Here is a 19,539-nt window from a genome sequence, read left to right as displayed (position 1 = left end):
CTACAAGTTAATCAATGATACTTTCACGATGAACATCACCAGGACGTTGCAAGGAGGGATTTACAACAGATTATCTCAGGATGCCCAGGAGTTAATCAAGAGGTACGGTGCTTGGTTCATTCAGTTTCCCAAGTTCACTTACATTAGAGTGTATGGATGTCCTTTACCTCCATATATGTTGCCGAGGTACCCGACAGATAGAATTGTGTTACTTGAAGTAACAAGGCAGTTGGCAGCATATGTGAAGGCATTCAGACACAGACATCAGAATGGAGTTCAGGTACCTATTATCTTGGGTAATTCAGTTGAGGTATGTCCCAATGTCTCAGCCATGGATGACGCAGAGAGGGAGTTAGCCTTGTATCCTTTTTCATCTTTTGCTTGGAGGAATAGTTTTGATCCTCATGGACATTTAGAAGAGACAGTCGGTAGAAGATTTAGACATGAATACCAAATTGAAGATTTTATGATGAATCTCCTAGATGATCTTGAAGTGAAACGCAAGATACATTCTAGATTGCCTTTGGATTTCATCAGGAAATGTAAGATTTACAGAGTGGTCAACCTTACTCCATATAAAGAGTGTTCTCTTTGAGGACATCAGCGTTAGATGTGGTCAAGTTGAGGAGGTGATCAATCCGATCCAGGACAGAGTATTTGAGGTACTTCGTACCATTCTTGGCAGGAGGATCGAGGTCGAGACAGATGTGGATTTACAAGAGTTTGAGGATAGAATCACTATCATCTTTCGCAAGGACGCAGATGTTACAGATGAGCAGTATGATCAGATGTATGCCACCATGCTCCTGATTGATAGAACAAAGGAACTTGAACCTACTTGGGACACGGCTCTTCTAGATGCATTTGATCAAGTTATCCACTTAGAAGAGAGTATCAAGAATCTTCCCGAGATTCCAATCACAGAAATCGAAGGAATTGTGACAAAATTCATTGCATATGCTAAGAAGGAAAATTGGAAAGGGAATAAGATTCTAGATGAAAGGTTGTTACAGATGACATGACATCTTATTTCTCATTGGTTGATACCTCCTAGATTTTCGTGCCAAATTTAATATTTGGCTATGTATTTAATATTGTTCAGTAAAAAGGAGGTCATTTGTAATAAACCCTAATTAGGGTTTAGGTGTCATGATCTTGTCCGTTGGTTTGCTTTCGATCTGGACCTTTCATTGTAATTGGGGATGCTATTTATACCCCCATTTTCATTTCATTTGTAATAGTCAGTTAATAGAGAATAGAGTTAAGAGCGAAATAGAGAGATTAGAATTGTAAGCAATTTTTATTTTGTAGCAAGATTGAGTCTTGAAGAGAGAAGTTCAAGCAATTGTTGTATATGATGACTTGGAAATCAATAAAATATTGAAGTTATGGTGTTTTGTTGCAAGTTCCTTGAGTTATCTTCATGGTTGTTGGATGTACTTGAATCACGCTCAATCAAAGTAGTTTGTTAATTGGAAAGACTAAGTGTGAGATTTGATATTTGGTAGGATTCGCAATCCAAACCACTAGCTTCTTGCTGATTGTAAGAACGCCTTGCGTGGTCGACTGGAAAACACCTTGAGTCCTTAACCTTCAAGCATTTTCGTATCTAGGATATGTACCTTCGTAGTAGTGTCCTTGATCTTTGATGCATTGAACATCATTATTACCTTAGAAGATCGCACTAATTTCAGTTGAGTTGTTGTCTCATGGCAAAATTGAAATTGGTTGAGTCTTGCCAAATCTCATTCATGCTAAGTCGTTCATAGGGTTAGGCTAGATTAGACCTCTTAAGCCCTATCTTTTCCATTTTTTGAAAGTTCTTTTTAGATTAGTGAAATCTTCGAGCTATTGAATCCGTAAGACGCCTTGAAGGAAACAGCAAATCACATCATACCACTAAAAAAGCTTGTCCACACGTGGAGACCCCACTAAAAGAACCTTGGAGTCTATCTAACTGATCCTTTTTGCAGATCTTCAGCAGTTAGAGACTATTTTCTCAAGAGAGGATAAGATGCCTAATGGTATTTTATTCTGTGTATGATCGTGTACAAAAAACACGTCAACAGAATTGGCACTAGAAGGAGGGCTTCTTTAGTTTCAAAGTTCGAAGTCCGAAGATTTTGAAAAGAGAAAAACATTGCGAACATGATCATGAAGTACGATGGTGTTGCCAGATGAAGGACTGAATCAGGTGGTGCAACCCAATTTGCAAATAGGCAATACCCAGGAAGACATCATTTCCCAATTGAATCAAGTAGCTTGGAACGCAAGGAGAAGCCAAGTCGAATATAACAGAGTTAGAATCATCTTAGAGCAAGAGGAAGATATAGCCGAAGAACATCAAAGGGTCATAGCTAGGAATCTTCGCAATCAGAGGAATCCACAATAATCCTTGCAAGACTTCACGCTGGATCGCATTGGTTCTTTCTCGCCCGAGAAACATCAAAGGTTGTTGAGGTCCACACCAGGCATCAAGGATCTAAGTGAACTTCAGTTTACTTCCAAAGCAAAGCGAGTTAAAAGAGAGGACACTCCCAAAGAGTTCGAACTAAGATTGGAAGAATCTCCTGAGTCATCACAAGTTCTTCAAGAACAAGTCCAAGCGGCGATCCAATCTAGTATCCAAGCAATTTCACAAACAAAAAGCCAAGCTAGTTCATCAAGTTCAGTTTCAAGGAGTACAATGGCTCATCGTGCTCCACCTCCACCTCCTCCTCCTCATGTACTTAATGGTGCGACGTGGCTAGTCAACAATCCATCACCGTTGGAATTTGCAGTTTATCATGATATGCCGAAGAATCCAGAACACTTTTGTTCCAAGTTTAATGTTAGTGATTTCCATCGCACAGCAGAAGATCACATCAAGATGTTCGAGGACCTTCTTCGAAACAGACAAATTGAATATGGAGATGTGGCATGTAGGCTTTTTCCCTACTCATTGGGAGAAGAGGCATACTTTTGGTTTATTCATTTGCCTACAGGGTCCATCAGGACTTGGGACGCGATGAAAGATGCATTCATTGCTAAATTTGGCATCCCAACTACACCAGCGGAGTTATATAGACAGTTTGTTGAGGTTCGAAGGAGAGAACATGAACCTATTACCTCCTTCAATGACAGATTTCACCGAGCCTACACAATGCTACGTCCTCCTTATCTTATTGCAGATCCAAGGGAAATTTACTATGGAGCCTTAGATCATCTCACAGCTATGTTCGTAAGGACACATCCAGCTCCGAATGATCTAAATGCGGCATACACAAGAGCCATTGAAGTGAGTAAGCACATGGGACAAAACATCACTGGACCACTACTACACATGGGGTCCGTCGCAGCACCTAACCAGATGCAGGCAGTTGGCACGGCTTTGGCCAACCAAACTCCAGTCATGAATCCAATTCCGCAAGCGACATATCCCAACGTACAGCCGGCGAATCAGTTGGTCCTTCACCCAGGAGCTCCAATTTCTCAAGCCCTACCCGCTCAACCTGTGTACCTGCAAAATGCTACAAATTCGTCAAGGACACAAGAAGAGAAAGATGAAATGAAAGAGCTGATTGAGCAAGTCAAGAAGTTATCAACTGAGGTCACCCATTTGAGGAACCAGAATAATCAACTCCAGAGCATGCAGAGGGCCAACCATGGCCAACACGCGAACAATCAGAATTTCCAAGGGAATAATAATCCAGGATTCAGAAACAATTATCAAGGAAATAACAATCAAGGTTTCCAAAGAAGACCATGGAATACAGCTCCCAACAATGGAAATGTGGTGACGCCCTTGGACAATCCACCAAACGCGCAAAGTCAAGAGAACCCCTCTTCGAGCAAAGTGTTTTTAGCCGAAGCAGCCTTGTCTAGTTGGTGTAGACTCCACAACACGAACCAACATTCCGAGTTGCAATGTCCTGAGTTTAAAATTGCGGCCGATATTTTCCAACAAGAGATGCGTACCACCAATCCACCTGAAAATCCTCCCACCACAGGGTACGAAATTGTTCCAACCACGCAGTATGGTCAAGCCATGATCGTTGAAACCTGCAGATATTCACAAGAAGAAATTAGTCAAGAACAAAATGGGAGATTTCCTCCAGAATCGGCCAATGGACCGATGTTACCACCAGGATCTCAGTTTCCGCCAGCATCTGCAAATGGACCTGTAGAGGATTCAGAATACTATTTCCCACCATTGAACGACAGTGTTTTAGTAGAAGGAATCAAGGAAGTATTCCACCAATCGTCAGGAGGTGCAAACCAAAGAGTTTATCACAGGAATCAGAGAAATCCCGAACCATTGACAACATCGATTCCTCCAAACAATTTTTCAACTCCACCGGATCCCCAAGCTAGCAACGTCCCTGAATATCCACAAAACACTCAAGAATACAGACAAAGAAGAAATATTTCACCTCCTGCGGGAAATGAAATGAAAAGATTGACCGCCTTGGTGTTAGATGAACTCAAGAAAGTTAAGGTAAGTTTACCACTCTACGAGTTGCTCAAAGTGTCTGAAATTAAAGAGGCAGTGATCAATAGTTTGAGTGAACCTAGTGCAACAAGGTCAAATATTCAAGCCACTATCAATGTGACTCAAGAGGAAGCCGATTCTCAAGAACAACCCGAGCAAAATGAGTGCATGGTTCAAACTATAACCTTCCCAGCTAAAAAGGAAGATATGTTGGAAGGAAAAGTATTACTCAAAAGAGGCGAAGCAAAGAAAGCTCAGCCTACAGTCAAAGAGAACCTCACTACTAACTTGGTTCTTCCCGAAAAGGAGGTCGCAATCAAGAAAGATGTGGTTAAAAAAGGAAAATCTGCAAACCAAGCCAGTCACTCGAAAGAGGAGAGCCCAGCGAAGGAAGATTACTCGAAGATTAATCAAGTTAAACATCAAGAATCAAGTGAAGGAAATTCAGTGCCTTCTCAAGGAAAGGACGAACCAGCCCCGTTCCTGTTATCAGTCAGAATATTTGGAAAGCTATTACACAATTGCCTTTATGATTCCGGAGCCTCAAGCAATGTCATGCCTTTAGCCGTTTGTCAAAGACTGGGAATAACTCCCGCACCTACCAAGAGAAAAGTCACTCAGCTTGACAAGACAGAAGTTCCAGTCATGGGAGAATTGAACAACATTCACATGCAATTGGCCGCAGATCCAAGGATCCAGAATTTTATAGATATATCAGTAGTGGATATTCCAGATTCATATGGAATGCTCCTGAGTCGAGATTGGTCCCGAAAATTGAATGGATATGTATCGACCGATTTCGCACACATGTGGCTACCATGGAGAGGAGTCCCGAACCAGATTAAAATTGATAGCACCCCAAGGTTGAGATTGATGATAACTGAATATGGAGAGGACAACGAAGTTCTATTTTTAGAATCCGACCTAGGAACATATAAACCAAAAGTAGAAGAGATCTTAATGATACAAGACATACAAGATGAAGATACCCAACAAGAGGTCATGGAGTCAACTGAAATCGTCATTGAAAGCGATCAAGGATCCGACCAAGAGGACGAAGGGATGTTTGAAAACTTCAGAAGGTTTGTACAAAGAAACATCCAGCAAAGTGTACAACTTGGCAATATAGCATCTGTTCGAGAGTTGCTCCTTCCGAATTGGTGTAGAATTCACAATGCCGTCCACTCGGAATTATCTTGTGCTTTATGCCAGACCGCATTGGAGCAAGTAAACAAAAGAATCCCGCAGACACTAATTGTAGAGGAAGCTCAAGATTCAGAGAATGAAAGCTCTACAGACACCGAAAGTTCTGTAGAAGATGAAGTTTCGTCCGATACAACAGATGAAAGTCATGAAAGTCCAGAAACAGACAATCAAGAAAATCAGATATGGACACTAAGGTTCGACGGATCTAAGTCCAAACAAGGATCCGGAGCCGGATATGAATTAATTAGTCCTAAAGGAGAAACATACCTTGCCGCTCACAGATTGCAGTTCCCTTGCACCAACAACGTAGCAGAGTATGAATCTTTGGTTCATGGATTACTGTTAGCCATCCAAAAGGGGGCAAAGATACTGCAAGTATACGGAGACTCAGAAATCGCAATAAGACAAATCAGGAAGCAATATGTCTGCCATGACAAAAGGCTAACTAAGTATAGAAATCGAGTCTGGGATCTGATTGAAAGTTTTGAAGCTTTCAATATCAATTCAATTTATAGACATCAGAATCAAGTGGCCAATTCACTTGCACAGGCCGCGAGCTCATTGATTCCATTAGCAATGGAAGGATTAAAGAAGTTTACAATCGAGTTAATATCAGTTCCTTCAGTCCCAGATAACATTACCAATTTCCAAGTTTTCGAAGACGACAAGCACATTCTAGACTTCCTAACCAGCACGGACGTTTTCTTAACACAGATCATAGATGAAGATGAAGTGGGTGAAGCTGAGTTCGATGCCGAAGGAGTCCTGAACTTAAAGACAAACACTATTCCGAAAGGAATGGTTGAATTAGAAAGGATTTTCGATCCTGACAAGTTGAAAGAAAAGAAGAATCACAGTATAGAAGGCAATATGTGTGACGCGATCAATCTAGGTGACGAGACACAAGTTAAGAATGTTTTCATTGGAAAGTCCTGCACAGCGACTGAAAAAGATGGAATCCTAAAAAACATGAGGGACTTCCCAGATGTCATTGCATGGAGCTATGAAGATCTCAAGACCTACGACACTGCGATTATCACTCACACAATCCCGTTGAAGCCAGGAAGCAAGCCATTCAGGCAAAGACAAAGACCCGTCAATCCTTTGTTAGAACCGCTGATATACCAAGAAGTGAAGAAGTTACTCACAGCTAAAATCATTTTCCCAGTAAGACACTCGACGTGGGTCGCCAACCTGGTACCTGTTAGAAAGAAAAATGGAGAGATCAGATTGTGTGTGGATTTCAGAAATCTTAATAGAGCGTCAGAGAAAGATAACTATCCGCTCCCATCATTAGATGAAGTACTGCAGATCGTCAATGGATCGCAGATGATGTCCTTCCTAGACGGATATTCAGGATACAATCAAGTCCTAGTCGAACCTGAAGATCGAATAAAGACTGCTTTCACCACCAAATGGGGAACATTTGCCTATAAGAGAATGCCTTTTGGACTCATAAACGCCGGGGCCACATTCCAGAGAGCTATGGATATCGCTTTCAGAGATTTAATTGGTAAAAGCATTATTATATATATGGATGATATCACAGTTTTCTCTAGGCAGAGAGAAGATCATGTGGACGATTTGAGAAGAGTCTTCCAAAGATGTAGAAGATACGGTGTCTCCCTTAATCCGAAGAAATGCATATTTGGAGTCACAGAAGGAAAGCTTTTAGGACATGTCATCTCAGAGAAAGGAATATCTATTGATCCTGAAAGGGTGAGGGCCATATCTACTATCAATTTGCCAGCAAGCAAGAAAGAGCTCAAATCATTTTTCGGCAAAATCAACTTCGTCCGAAAATTCATTACCGGATTTGCCGAGATTGTCAGACCATTGAATGAAATGTTAAAGAAAGATGCAAAGGTTGAGTGGACTCCACAAGCCAGAAGGGCATTTGAAGAAATAAAGACCGCCATCATGGAGGCGCCAGTCTTGATTAGTCCTGATTATCTCAAACCATTTTATTTATATTCCTTCGCTTCCGAATACACTTGTGCCGCCATTCTCACCCAAAGAAGTGAAGAGAGGGATGAAAACCCGATTGCTTTCATGAGCACCCCGTTGAAAGATGCAGAATTGAGATATCCAAACATTGAAAAGCAAGCATACGCATTAGTAAAGGCAGTAAAGAAGTTCAGACATTACCTCCTGAGAGCCAAGATTTATGCAATAGTACCTGATGCGGCAGTCAAGACTCTTCTCATGCAAAATGAATTAGGAGAGAGAAGAGGAAAGTGGGTCGCCATCATCCAAGAATTTGATATTGAGATACAACCCATGAAACTTGTCCGAGGACAAGCTTTGGCACAGACATTAGCGATAGATGGGCCAGGATTAGTCCAACAAATTTATGAATTAGAAGATGTCACACCTGATGAATGGTACAAAGACATTGTGACATATTTGCTTAATCACAGATGTCCTGCTCAGATGACACCTACACAAAAGAGAGCATTAAGGTTAAAGTGTCAACATTACGTGCTTCAAGGATCTGTTCTATACCGGAAAAATTATGAAGGAGTATACCTGAGGTGTGTTGGCAAAGACGAAGCAAAGCAGATAATTGAACATTTCCATTCCAAGTTTGGAACCGGACATGGAGCCAACCTCGCCACAGCTCACCAGATCCTAAGAGCAGGATATTACTGGCCTACGCTTTTTAAAGATACATTCAATCACATTAAGACTTGCCACACATGTCAAGTCGCAGCTATAAGAGAGAGAAATCCTGCTATGCCACTGAATCCCGTGATTGAAGCCAGACCATTTGCGAAATGGGGAATGGACTTTATTGGTGTTATCAACCCCGCATCCTCAGCACAACACAAGTACATCATTACAGCTACAGATTATTGTACCAGATGGTCAGAGGCACAGGCACTTAAGGTTTGTTCTACTGAAGTTGTAATCAAGTTTCTAGAGGAGAACATAATCACGAGGTTTGGATGTCCCTATGCGTTGGTTTGCGACAATGGATCGGCATTCACATCATTGAGATTCTCAAATTGGGCTTTTGAGTACGGGATAACCCTCAAGTTTTCATCAAATTATTATCCTCAGGGTAATGGATTAGCAGAATCCACAAACAAAAATTTGCTCAGTGTTATCAAGAAATTATTAGAGAGAAGCCCCAGAGAATGGCACACCCAGCTGAGATTTGCTTTATGGGCAGACAGAATCAGAACAAAGAACGCATTAGGCATTTCGCCTTATTTCCTAGTCTATGGCCAAGACCCAGTCTTCCCTATGCAACTCAGGATTCCAACCTTGAGATTTATTCAGGAGTACATGGAAGACACTGATGCGGTACAGGCCAGGTTGACACAGTTGATGAACCTAGAAGAGAAAAGAGATCAAGCACTAGATAACTTCGCTAAACATCAAGGAGTGGTGAAGAGATGGTTTGATCGACAAGCAAGAGTCAAGGCGTTCCGAATTTCGGATCTCGTCCTGTATTGGGACAAAGCGCATGAGAAAAGAGGAGAACATGATAAGTTTGATAAGCTTTGGAAAGGTCCTTATCAAATTTCAGAGATATTGGGAGAAAATGCATTTAGGTTGCAGACTTTAACTGGAGAGGACATTCCGTTGCCTGTCAATGGGAGATATCTCAAACACTATTTCCAATCCTAAAATGCCAAGGCCTTCCCTTGTACATAGCTAGTTTAGTTTGCTTTCGTCGCTTTCCGTTTGTTTGTTTTTCTCGCGTTGGTTTGCCTTTTGTTTTTCTTAGTTTAGGTGCTTTTGTTTTTTTTAGGTTAGTTGTTTTTGTCCTGAGGGGTATCCATTTGACATTGGGTGATTTTGTTATATAACGCTCTGACTTCCTGCTGGATTGTTGGATGCATTTGGAAAATCATGAGGTCTTTTGGAATTACTGAGGGAGTTTCTTTTAATGAAGCTTTGAGTCAGGACATATTTGCATTGAAGTAGATTAGCTTATTGAACTCACGTATTTTTTGTCCTCCAGTTATTATATTTCACACACTTATAATCTCCGAGTCATTATGGTTTACAGGCGAAGCTGTGATCAGTGAAAAATCTAAAGTCTAGCTTCAGCGCCACCGCAATCCTCAAACCCTAGTGAGTTTCGTTACTCACAAGCCAAAGAATTGACAGAACTGAAAAGCAGTATCAAAAGAAAAGTTGAAAAGATGAGAAAAAATCAAAAGAAAAGAAATGAGCTAAAAGGAAATATCAAATTGGCTAAAGGGAATATGCGAGTAACTCCATCGGGGCTATAGACGCCTGACTGGCAATGGAGCAATGTTCGTGAGCTTGCGGCGATAACCTCGTCGGGACTATGGACGTCTGACTGGCAGCGAGGCTCTATCCAGGATGCTTTTGGAGTTTAGACGAACTATGTAGCTTATCACAGGGGAACTTGGAGATCATGATTGTCTTGTTGAGGGGAATTAACGCATTTGCACACACATGGGTAATTGTGGACTTGATACTTTGTCTCAATATGATGGTCTCTTCTTGTAAGTGTTTCTTAACTCCTGGTTTTGTTGAGGGAGGTTTTCTGGGTCTTCTTTTAGAAAGATTGATTCCCAAATGTTTTGCAACATGTTTTACCCTTTTTTTCCACAAAAATGATGATTTGTAACCTCAGATTTCTTGGTTTTTCGATTTTCTCCTCAAAATCGTAAATTCTCTTTTCGAGGGTTCCTATTTCAGGGTTTGACGGTTTTTTCCTCAAAATCGTGCTTTGTTGCAGTTAGTTTGGGTCGCACCTGCTAGGGCAAACATCTGCAACCGTGGTATCTTGTAGTCAGTTTTGGAGTTGATACTCTTTTGCAAGAGGGTTTGCCGATTTTTCCTCAAAATCATGGTTTCAGGTTTCAGTTTGGTTACCCAACGTCAAGTTGGATGGATTTTGGTATTCTTGGTCATTAACACTTTTCAGATCTAGGGAGGGTCTCCACCACAGCAAAGTGTTCTTTTCATTTGTGATCAAAAGACCCGCAGTGTCTTCTGTAGGGTAGTTAGTAGATAGAATGACCATTAAGGGAGGGTATTAGAATATTTAATTATATTTTAGTCACCTATATTTAGTTCCTTGTTTAATGGTCATTTAGCTTTTAAGCTTTATTTAGCATTTAGCTTTTTCTTTTTAGTTAATTAGCTTTTACGCTTTATTTAGCGTTTTGCTTTTTAGTAGTTCACTTTAAACAACTTCTTCTTAATTTAGAACGTCGTCTTGTAATCTCTATATATACGCTTGTATATTGTTGAATAGATTGTCTGATTATTGAATCATTCATTCAATTTATTTTTCAGAGACAACCACATGCCTTTGATTGATCTGTTGTATTCTTTCCTTGGACAGCGATAGTTTATGCCTTTGATCAACCTATTTCATTCTTTCATTGGACAACGATCTATTTATTACTACTAAGTAAGGTGAGAAATATCCTTGGTTCGCTAGGCCTTTGGACAATACTATAATCCTTGCTTGTTTTGTTTTAGAGATCAGACGAGGTTATTACAGTCTCCCCTCCTTGGAATTGCTTGCCCACAAGCAACCTTGAACCGTCATGTCAATACGTGGGTCCCAAACAAGCCGAATGCTCCAACACATTTTCCTCACTATATACTGATGTCACGGAACTCCAATTTTTTGTTACTCTTTCATATTATGAAGCATCCCATGTAATCTATCCATCACACAAATTCCTGAGTCCTAAGTTTTATGATCGTCTTCAATCTTCTCACATGATTCTGGAATGGCTTTGTTATCCAACTCGAAAAGCGGATTATCATAGGTCACATTAGCTTCAACCTCAAACAAGGGATTATTAGCAATTTAAAAGTTATCCTTGTTTCCAAAACCAAACCTATCTTTTTCCAAACTTTCATTATCTGATTTCTCCAAACAATGGTTTGAGTCAAAGGTCACATCTATGTTTGTCAATTCCTTAATCTCATCATTTCTTCCTTTGTCTTCTAGCTCCTTGAAGTGTTTAGTTACTACATCTTGAATTTTTGTTTCTTGTAATGCCTGTTGACCATATATTAATTTAACTTTCCTTAGTTTGTATAAACCTAAGGCCTTATGACTACTAGCTGCCAATCTCTTCAAACTCACACCTTTGTCAAATCATCTTCCAAGGCCTTCAATGCTATTGGTTGAGATTCTTGACTAGGTTGAACATGTATGCAAAATTCCTGATGCAATATTTGAATCACAATTATGAGTTTGGAAACTCATCTCTAGTTCATCTAAGTGTCCATGCCTTTCCTTGATTTTCTGCAAGTTCTTTCTTGCTTGAGAAGCAATCGTCTTGGCATGCCTAGATTTCTCATTCCACCATTCACACAATCGTAGAGTCCTCTCCACACCTTTAGCACTATCCATTAGTTTCTCTAGTTCTTTTCCTACCATTGCTTCCTCAAAGAGTTTTCTCATTTGCTTGTTGTAATGTCCCTTTCCTAAGCCAATTTAGCATGTTGGAGTCATTAGCCTATTCAAATGATTAATGTGGACTAATGATTAGGGTTAGGGAGTCTTGGAAGCAATATCAAGTGTCATTTCATATTCTAGTAGTTGGATGAGCGTAACGCTCTTTTCTAGAGGCTTTTCGGGTTAATTCTTCCACACTTAATTATTTTTATTAAGTCAATTATGCGCACCAATAGAGTTAGTTGGCATACTTGCTATTTTTAGTATTATTGGTGGGTTCAATTTTGATGATCATCTCAACTTTTGATATAGTCCAAGGACTTTAAATTAAATAATGATAAGTTGTAAGTTAATAAAGTTAAAATAAAGATTTAACTTTATCGTTATTTTAATTTATTTAATGAAGGGACTATAGAGGCCAATTATTAAATTAAAGGTGACTTATTTTAATGGATGAGTGTTTATTACTCAATGCTACATTGGGAGATTAAAAGGGGAAGTGAGTTTTAAAATAAAAGCAAAAAAAGAATTCCCAAAAAAATAGCGAAAAAGCAAAACAATGCTTTTTTCGACAAAGCAATGAAAAAGTAAAAAAGCTTTCCCAAAAAAATTTTAAAAAGTGTTTTTTCGAAGAAGCAACCAAAAAGACAAAATAAAAGCAAGATTGGAGCTATCATTTGAAGATATGTTGAGTTTGGATTTTGATATTGTTTATGTTTGGAAAAGATTGCTTCTTCATCTTTGGTTTGCGAGGACGAGAACCCTTGCAGGCAACATTCTCTACATTGCTGAGAGATACAATCTGGAGAATACTTGGTGATTTCATCAAAAAGTCACAACTGTGCTCATTGTAGGAAGATCTACATTTCCGTTTTGCAAAGTTTATTGAATATCTAATTGATAGAGGTTGATTTGGAAGGTGATTTGTGTTGACGTGGCTAAAATCGTATTGCTACAACTCTATCTAGCCAACGCAGAATAGAATGTTCTCGTTGAGTATCCTATCCTCTCTTGTATAAGGAATCCCTAATGCTGTTTTAGTTGATCAAAGGGGATAACCTCAAGGTTCCAAATGTCAAGTCATGACTGCGGGATAACTCAACGGTTGATGTGTTTTGTTGGGAGCACAAGGGGCCTTACGTTTGCAACAAGTTGGTCTACATCCTAAGATGTTGTGGGAAAAATAAAAACAAAAGGATAGGGTTAAGAGACCTAAAATTAACAAGACTAGTGTGCGAGTAGATGGATTCAACATACAAATCCCTGCTTGGCCAGAATAACTCACAAGAACGGTGCAATCTTCAAGGGGACTTAGCAGATTTTCAGATTGCAGGTGCATGCCTAAACACCCAATTTTGGCGCAACTTAGATGGACACCAACAATTGAACTAAGCACAATTTTAAAGGCTCAGACTAACCATACATAGGGATACACAATCAGTATATCCCCAATGGTATGAACCCGAATCCATCAAATACCTGCACACCAGAAGGACCTATCTAAACTTGCTGAAGGAAACCATGCAAATAGAATAAAACCAAGATGATAAACACCAAAATGATTTCAGCTACTATTACAAAAAATTTCTGCAGCATTTCTATGCTACTCCTAATCTGAAAATTGTCTAACTCTAAAAATATCTAACCCTCTACAAAAACTCTAACTATCTAACCCTTTACAAGAGAAAGGCCTCTGCCTTTTATAGATTTTACAATTTTGAATCAAGGCTCAGGATTGACTGCATCCAACATTCCCGATTCGCCTTCTAGAACCCGACAGCTTAAACCCATGCCCATTCAATCCTCAGTTATCCTTTCACCCACATTCTCAACTACCTACAATTGTTTGGCTTTAATCTGGTCAATCAAGTAGTTGGACATAACTGATCCATGTCCCTTTGTTTTGAATACATTTGGTAGGACCCATAGGCAGTTGTTTACATTAAACAAGTTCAATTTTTAAACTGATTTTCTAGAATTTGTTCCAGCTATGTATCTTTCTGAGAATGCATATTTTGTAGCACTTTGTGTTCTTTGTCTTCGGTCTGGCTGTTGGACTTCAACTCGTCGTCCGGTGGTGGCACGTTTCCCTATGCTTCATCGCATCGACCTTCCGCTCTGCAGTGCGTTCTTGGCTTTGATCGCGATCCTATCTTCTCGACATCATTGATCTGCAAATAATCAATTTGGACTTAAATTAATCACTTTGAAAAATTAAATACATTTATTTAACAAATATTAAATTTTAGGGCAACGTCGAGCTTTGAGGGGGAAATGAGAGAGCTTTATTTCTCTCTCGCAAAACCTAAAGGAGGTCCGAGCTTTCTAATATGATGAAATTCCTGAATTTTTGTTTTGCAATCTTAATTGTCGCTGAATTTATAAAACACCCCCTTTGGTTTAAATTAAAATTCGGCTATTTCAAATGTTTTGAGCGACTTTTAATTTTAAATGCCCCTCCTTAAAAAAATCAGACCTTTTGAGGTAAATGTGTGATTTCACTTTGTCTCAAAAGACATGAAAAGCACCAAACTTCATCAATTTAACACCCTCCCTAAACAAAACTCAGGTACATTTGTTAATGTTTTACCAACATAAAAATTGGAAACAAGATACACAAAATTTATCTTGGGAAAACCCTCCACTTGAGGGTGAAAAACCCAGCCCACTCAAAAATGAACTTTATTATATCTCTAAAAATGAATACAACTGTTGATAGTTTCAGATTACTATCAATCACAATAAGATAAGATAAGTTTGATTTGTTAATGCATGGTAGCTTATGCAAGATAAGATCTTCCCAACCTTCCTTGTTCTGTTATTTATCTACATGCTTCATGTCTGATTTATATTGCATATGATTATCGGATTGTACAAACATTGCTTATCATTATGCTATCGGGCTAACAACTCGATAGCATATTAATGTCAATTGTTAATTGGCATTAATATGCTATCGGGGTATTAACTCGATAGCATATTGTTGTGACCATTTCACACATCGCCCCATCGCAAATGGGGACCCCCTCTTTTTCGCTTGTTTTCGCTTTCGTTTTTAGGGTTTTGTTAGTCCGTTAGTTGTCTGGATTTAGGGCTAAGCCTTAGGGTTTTAAATCTTGCCTGTTCAAGCCAAAATCCAGTCATTTTTTGAGAGCTTTTGAGCTTTCTTTTCTAGAATGCAAATTTTGAATGCAATAAATTCGCCAAAATGGTCTAATTTTCAATTGGAATGTTCATGCAAAGCTTAAACTTGTCTAAATGATGACCGTCAATGTGAATTTTTGTCTGATTGAATATTTTGACCAAATTTTGACTTTTTTGAAGTTTGATCCTGGGCATTGGAATTGATTTGTTTTCGCCTCGTGAAGTGTTAAAATGTGAAAAATCTTGTTATTTTGGCCTGTAGGAGCAAAATCGCTCCTGTCCCTCAGTGAAGGACGGGAGCTCAATTTCAAATATCTCATTGTCCTTGCAGAGTCCAGACGAAGTTTACGTTTGAAGTGATGGAGAACGACAAGATCTTTCCATTGAATATAAATTGAAGATTTTCATGAGCACAGAAAGGCCTCCAGGAAGAAAATCGCTCCTGTCCCTCAGTGAAGGACCGGAGCTACAATTCAAATTTCGCCATGTCCATGCAAGATTTTGATGACTCAGCAATTGGAGGACGTCCGAAGGAAGATACTTTGCCAAATGAATATAATTTGAGATGCAAAAAATGAAGGAAAATGACCTATATTGACTAAATCGCTCCTGTCCCTCTCCAAGGGACCAGGGCGAGGTACCTTGTAGCTCTCGTCCCTCTCCCAGGGACCAGAGCGATTTCCTCCATTTTGCAAAATCCAGACAAGGGTCAAGGCAAGTTTACGTTCAAAAACAAGGGAAAACATGAGATGAACGCATTGAATATAAATTGAAGATTTTTGGGACGCCCATAACAGTGCTAAATGCCTAGTTCGCTCCTGTCCCTCAGGAAGGGACCAGAGCGATTTTTGATATAATTACCTCTTTTTGCAAAATTCCAAACAATGTCAAGGCATGGACGAATGGGGTGAAGAGGGACGAATCCGTTGAATATAAACTTGGAACCTGGCAAAGTGAGGTAGTGGCCACAAGGGAAGGATCGCTCCTGTCCCTCTCCAAGGGACCAGGGCGATACATTGATGATAATACTCCCTACGCAAGTTCAAGGTCGTTCCTCCGAAGTTCAAGGTCGACACAAGTCAAGACAAGGTGGCGAGGGACATTTCAAGGCGTCTTCATCATGCGCAAACACTCAAAGGACGTTAAAATGAAGAAATTGACACCCTATGACATAGATCGCTCCTGTCCCTTAGGAAGGGACCAAGGCGATGTTAGATGCATTGGCCATTTCATGCAAAATTTACGTAAGGACAAGACATTGCAATGTTTTAGAGGGTCCATGGTATGGTAAAAGGATGATAAACAAGAGTTTTGAACGTGAAATGATCATTATTTTGAGCATGGAGACTATATCGCTCCTGTCCCTCTCCAAGGGACTAGGGCGATTTGCTTTGGATTCCTTGTTTTGCTTCAAGATCAAGCTAAGTCAAGACGTCTTAAGATAGCATATGGTCCAAGGCATCGTTTGAAGATAATTTGCAAAAGTGTTGAACGTCCAAACATTGCCAAATAATGTAAAAGCCTCACATCGCTCCTGTCCTTTGGACAAGGACCAGGGCGATATCATCAAAAGCACGCACGTTCCTTCAAAGATCAAAGCGAAGCAAGGTTAGGTAAGGTGAAGGACGACGTTTGAAGGACATTACAATGAAGATCGAAGTGCAAAGTTGACAAGGTCAAGGAAAGGACATGGATCGCTCCTGTCCCTCTCCAAGGGACAAGGGCGATGATCCCTTTAATACACTCAAAACTTCATGCGAGCAAATGGAATAAGCGCAAAAGACACGAACAAAGGATGCTATTCGCCCACAATAAAAAAATCGAAGTCAAAAGATGCAAGATAGACATGAAAACAAGAGGATCGCTCCTGTCCTTTGGACAAGGACCAGGGCGATGTGCACTTAAAGGACACCCATATGCGCACACAAGGCGATCAAATTCGAAGGACCATCAAGGTGATCGATTTTTAACGTGGAGATGAAGGAGTTGGACGTAAGAAATGCAAAAGTCAAGACAAAATGGTGAATCGCTCCTGTCCCTCTCCAAGGGACCAGAGCGATGAGGTACGTCCCTTTGTTTTCCAATTTTGGCGCCAAACAAACAAATTTAAATTTCCTTAAATGCTAAATCGATTAAAAAATTGAAAATCCATTTTTTATTTAGCATTTAATATGGCGTTATCTTTTATTAATTATTTTTTGCCTTTATTAAAAATCGAAATTCTCATTTAAAAAAGCGCAAGGCATTAATAATTAATTATTTAATTAATATAAAAATCGATTTGAAGCGCCCAATTAGGCAAGTCGGCCTTGTTATTTTATTGCAAATCATTTAAAAAATGGTTTTATTTGTCAAGTCGGCCTAAGAGGTGAAAGGGTATGAGCGCTATTTATAAGGGGAGTGAAACGTTCATTTTTACATAATCATTTTTACCTTTCTTCATGCGAATCAAGAAGAGGCGAATATAGTGCGAAGTGTGTTCAAAGGTGGTGCGATTTCAAACCAAAGGTGGCGCTAGTATCATCTTGTGTGGAGTGCGAATTGCGTTGAAGACCAAAGGTGGTGCGAATTTCATTCATCCAAGGGTGGCGCGTAGTTATCAAAAGGTGGTGCGAATTTGAAGACCACACCAAGGGCGAACTTGGAGATCCATCTAAGACCACACCAAGGGCGAATTTGGAGATCATTTAAGACCACGTCTAAGGCATTACTTGAAGATCACGTTCTCTCCAGAGGTGGCGAAGTATATTTTGAGGGAATCATATTGAAGATTATCTTATACCTCAAATTTTGCCTAGGCGAATTTTGTTTTTGCATTCTAGAGTTAGCTCTCTATCAAGGTATGGCGATTTAATTGTTATTGCTTTATTCATTCATCGTCATATTTCTTTTTTGAATTTTGAAATTTTGAATCTCTTAGCTCAATCGTTGTTTTTTTTTTTAGGAAATGATAACTCTAGGGACTTATCATGAGGTTTCCTAAAACCTATCTCTCTTATCTACGTTATTTATTGCAAAATCTATTTCTTATAATGAAATGTTGTGTAGGTATGGCGACCCCAAAGGCGGGAGCATCCACCAGTCGCTCGGCTCTCATGAAAGAAGATCAGAAGACTGAAGAGGTGGAGACCAAGATCGTGTCCAAGTGGAGCAACATTGGAGATACAAACTTGGGAAACTTTAGCACGAAGAAGTTCCGAGAGGTCCCTTACATCGGCAAGCCATCACCTGTCGCCCGGAGAATAATAGAGAGTGGCATCATTAAGGCGGCCGGTTTTCCTCCAGCTATTCAGTGCCACGAGTTGATGATCGAGTGTGCCCGTCATTACAATCCACAGTCCAGGACAATTGTGTCCAATGAGGGAAACACTTTGGCGTACCTTTCAGAGGAGGCCATAAGTGAAGCCTTCCATCTTCCAGAGCACAGGGACATGATATACAAGAGCATTGAAGGAGCTAGATCAGTGTACGATGACGATCCAGATGCTTGTCTAAGCATCATCAACAAGAACTGGCTACTCAAGAGTCGTCCCCGTCTGAGCAAAGTACCGAACACACCACACCGGATCGATTTCCAAGAGGAGTACAGAGATTTGATCACCATGCTCAACAGAGTTACAGGAGCACCTCATGCCTTCTATTTTGAGAAATGGCTGTTTTATTTCATCCAGGTGATTGTTCAAGGGAAGGGTACAATACATTGGGCTAGGATAATTAGCCATTGCTTAGACGTACAGTTGAGAAGACTCAGGGCTACTAAGTCCTTCCACATGAGTTCATACGTCATTTATGCCTTAATCAGGAGCGTTGAGTACGCAGGACTACCTCACAGAGGAGTGATTGGAAGAGGACCCGGCGAGGTCAGAGTTTGTGAATCCTATGCCTACTTGCATCATCCACCAGGGAAGAACTACAAGTTAATCAATGATACTTTCACGATGAACATCACCAGGACGTTGCAAGGAGGGATTTACAACAGATTATCTCAGGATGCCCAGGAGTTAATCAAGAGGTACGGTGCTTGGTTCATTCAGTTTCCCAAGTTCACTTACATTAGAGTGTATGGATGTCCTTTACCTCCATATATGTTGCCGAGGTACCCGACAGATAGAATTGTGTTACTTGAAGTAACAAGGCAGTTGGCAGCATATGTGAAGGCATTCAGACACAGACATCAGAATGGAGTTCAGGTACCTATTATCTTGGGTAATTCAGTTGAGGTATGTCCCAATGTCTCAGCCATGGATGACGCAGAGAGGGAGTTAGCCTTGTATCCTTTTTCATCTTTTGCTTGGAGGAATAGTTTTGA

General features: G+C 40.0%; 1 protein-coding gene across 2 annotated transcripts in view; it reads right to left on the bottom strand.

Moving 5' to 3' along the window:
* The window catches only part of LOC131043443 (sugar transporter ERD6-like 4), a 213,693-nt gene that overhangs the window by 35,571 nt on the left and 158,583 nt on the right, over window positions 1-19,539 (bottom strand). The gene's annotated exons all lie outside the window — the stretch shown is intronic.

The sequence above is a fragment of the Cryptomeria japonica genome, chromosome 5, assembly GCF_030272615.1.
Source record: "Cryptomeria japonica chromosome 5, Sugi_1.0, whole genome shotgun sequence".
NCBI classification, from domain to species: domain Eukaryota; kingdom Viridiplantae; phylum Streptophyta; class Pinopsida; order Cupressales; family Cupressaceae; genus Cryptomeria; species Cryptomeria japonica.
The sequence above is the reverse complement of the archived record's forward strand: the minus strand, read 5'-3'. Positions and strand labels throughout refer to the sequence as shown.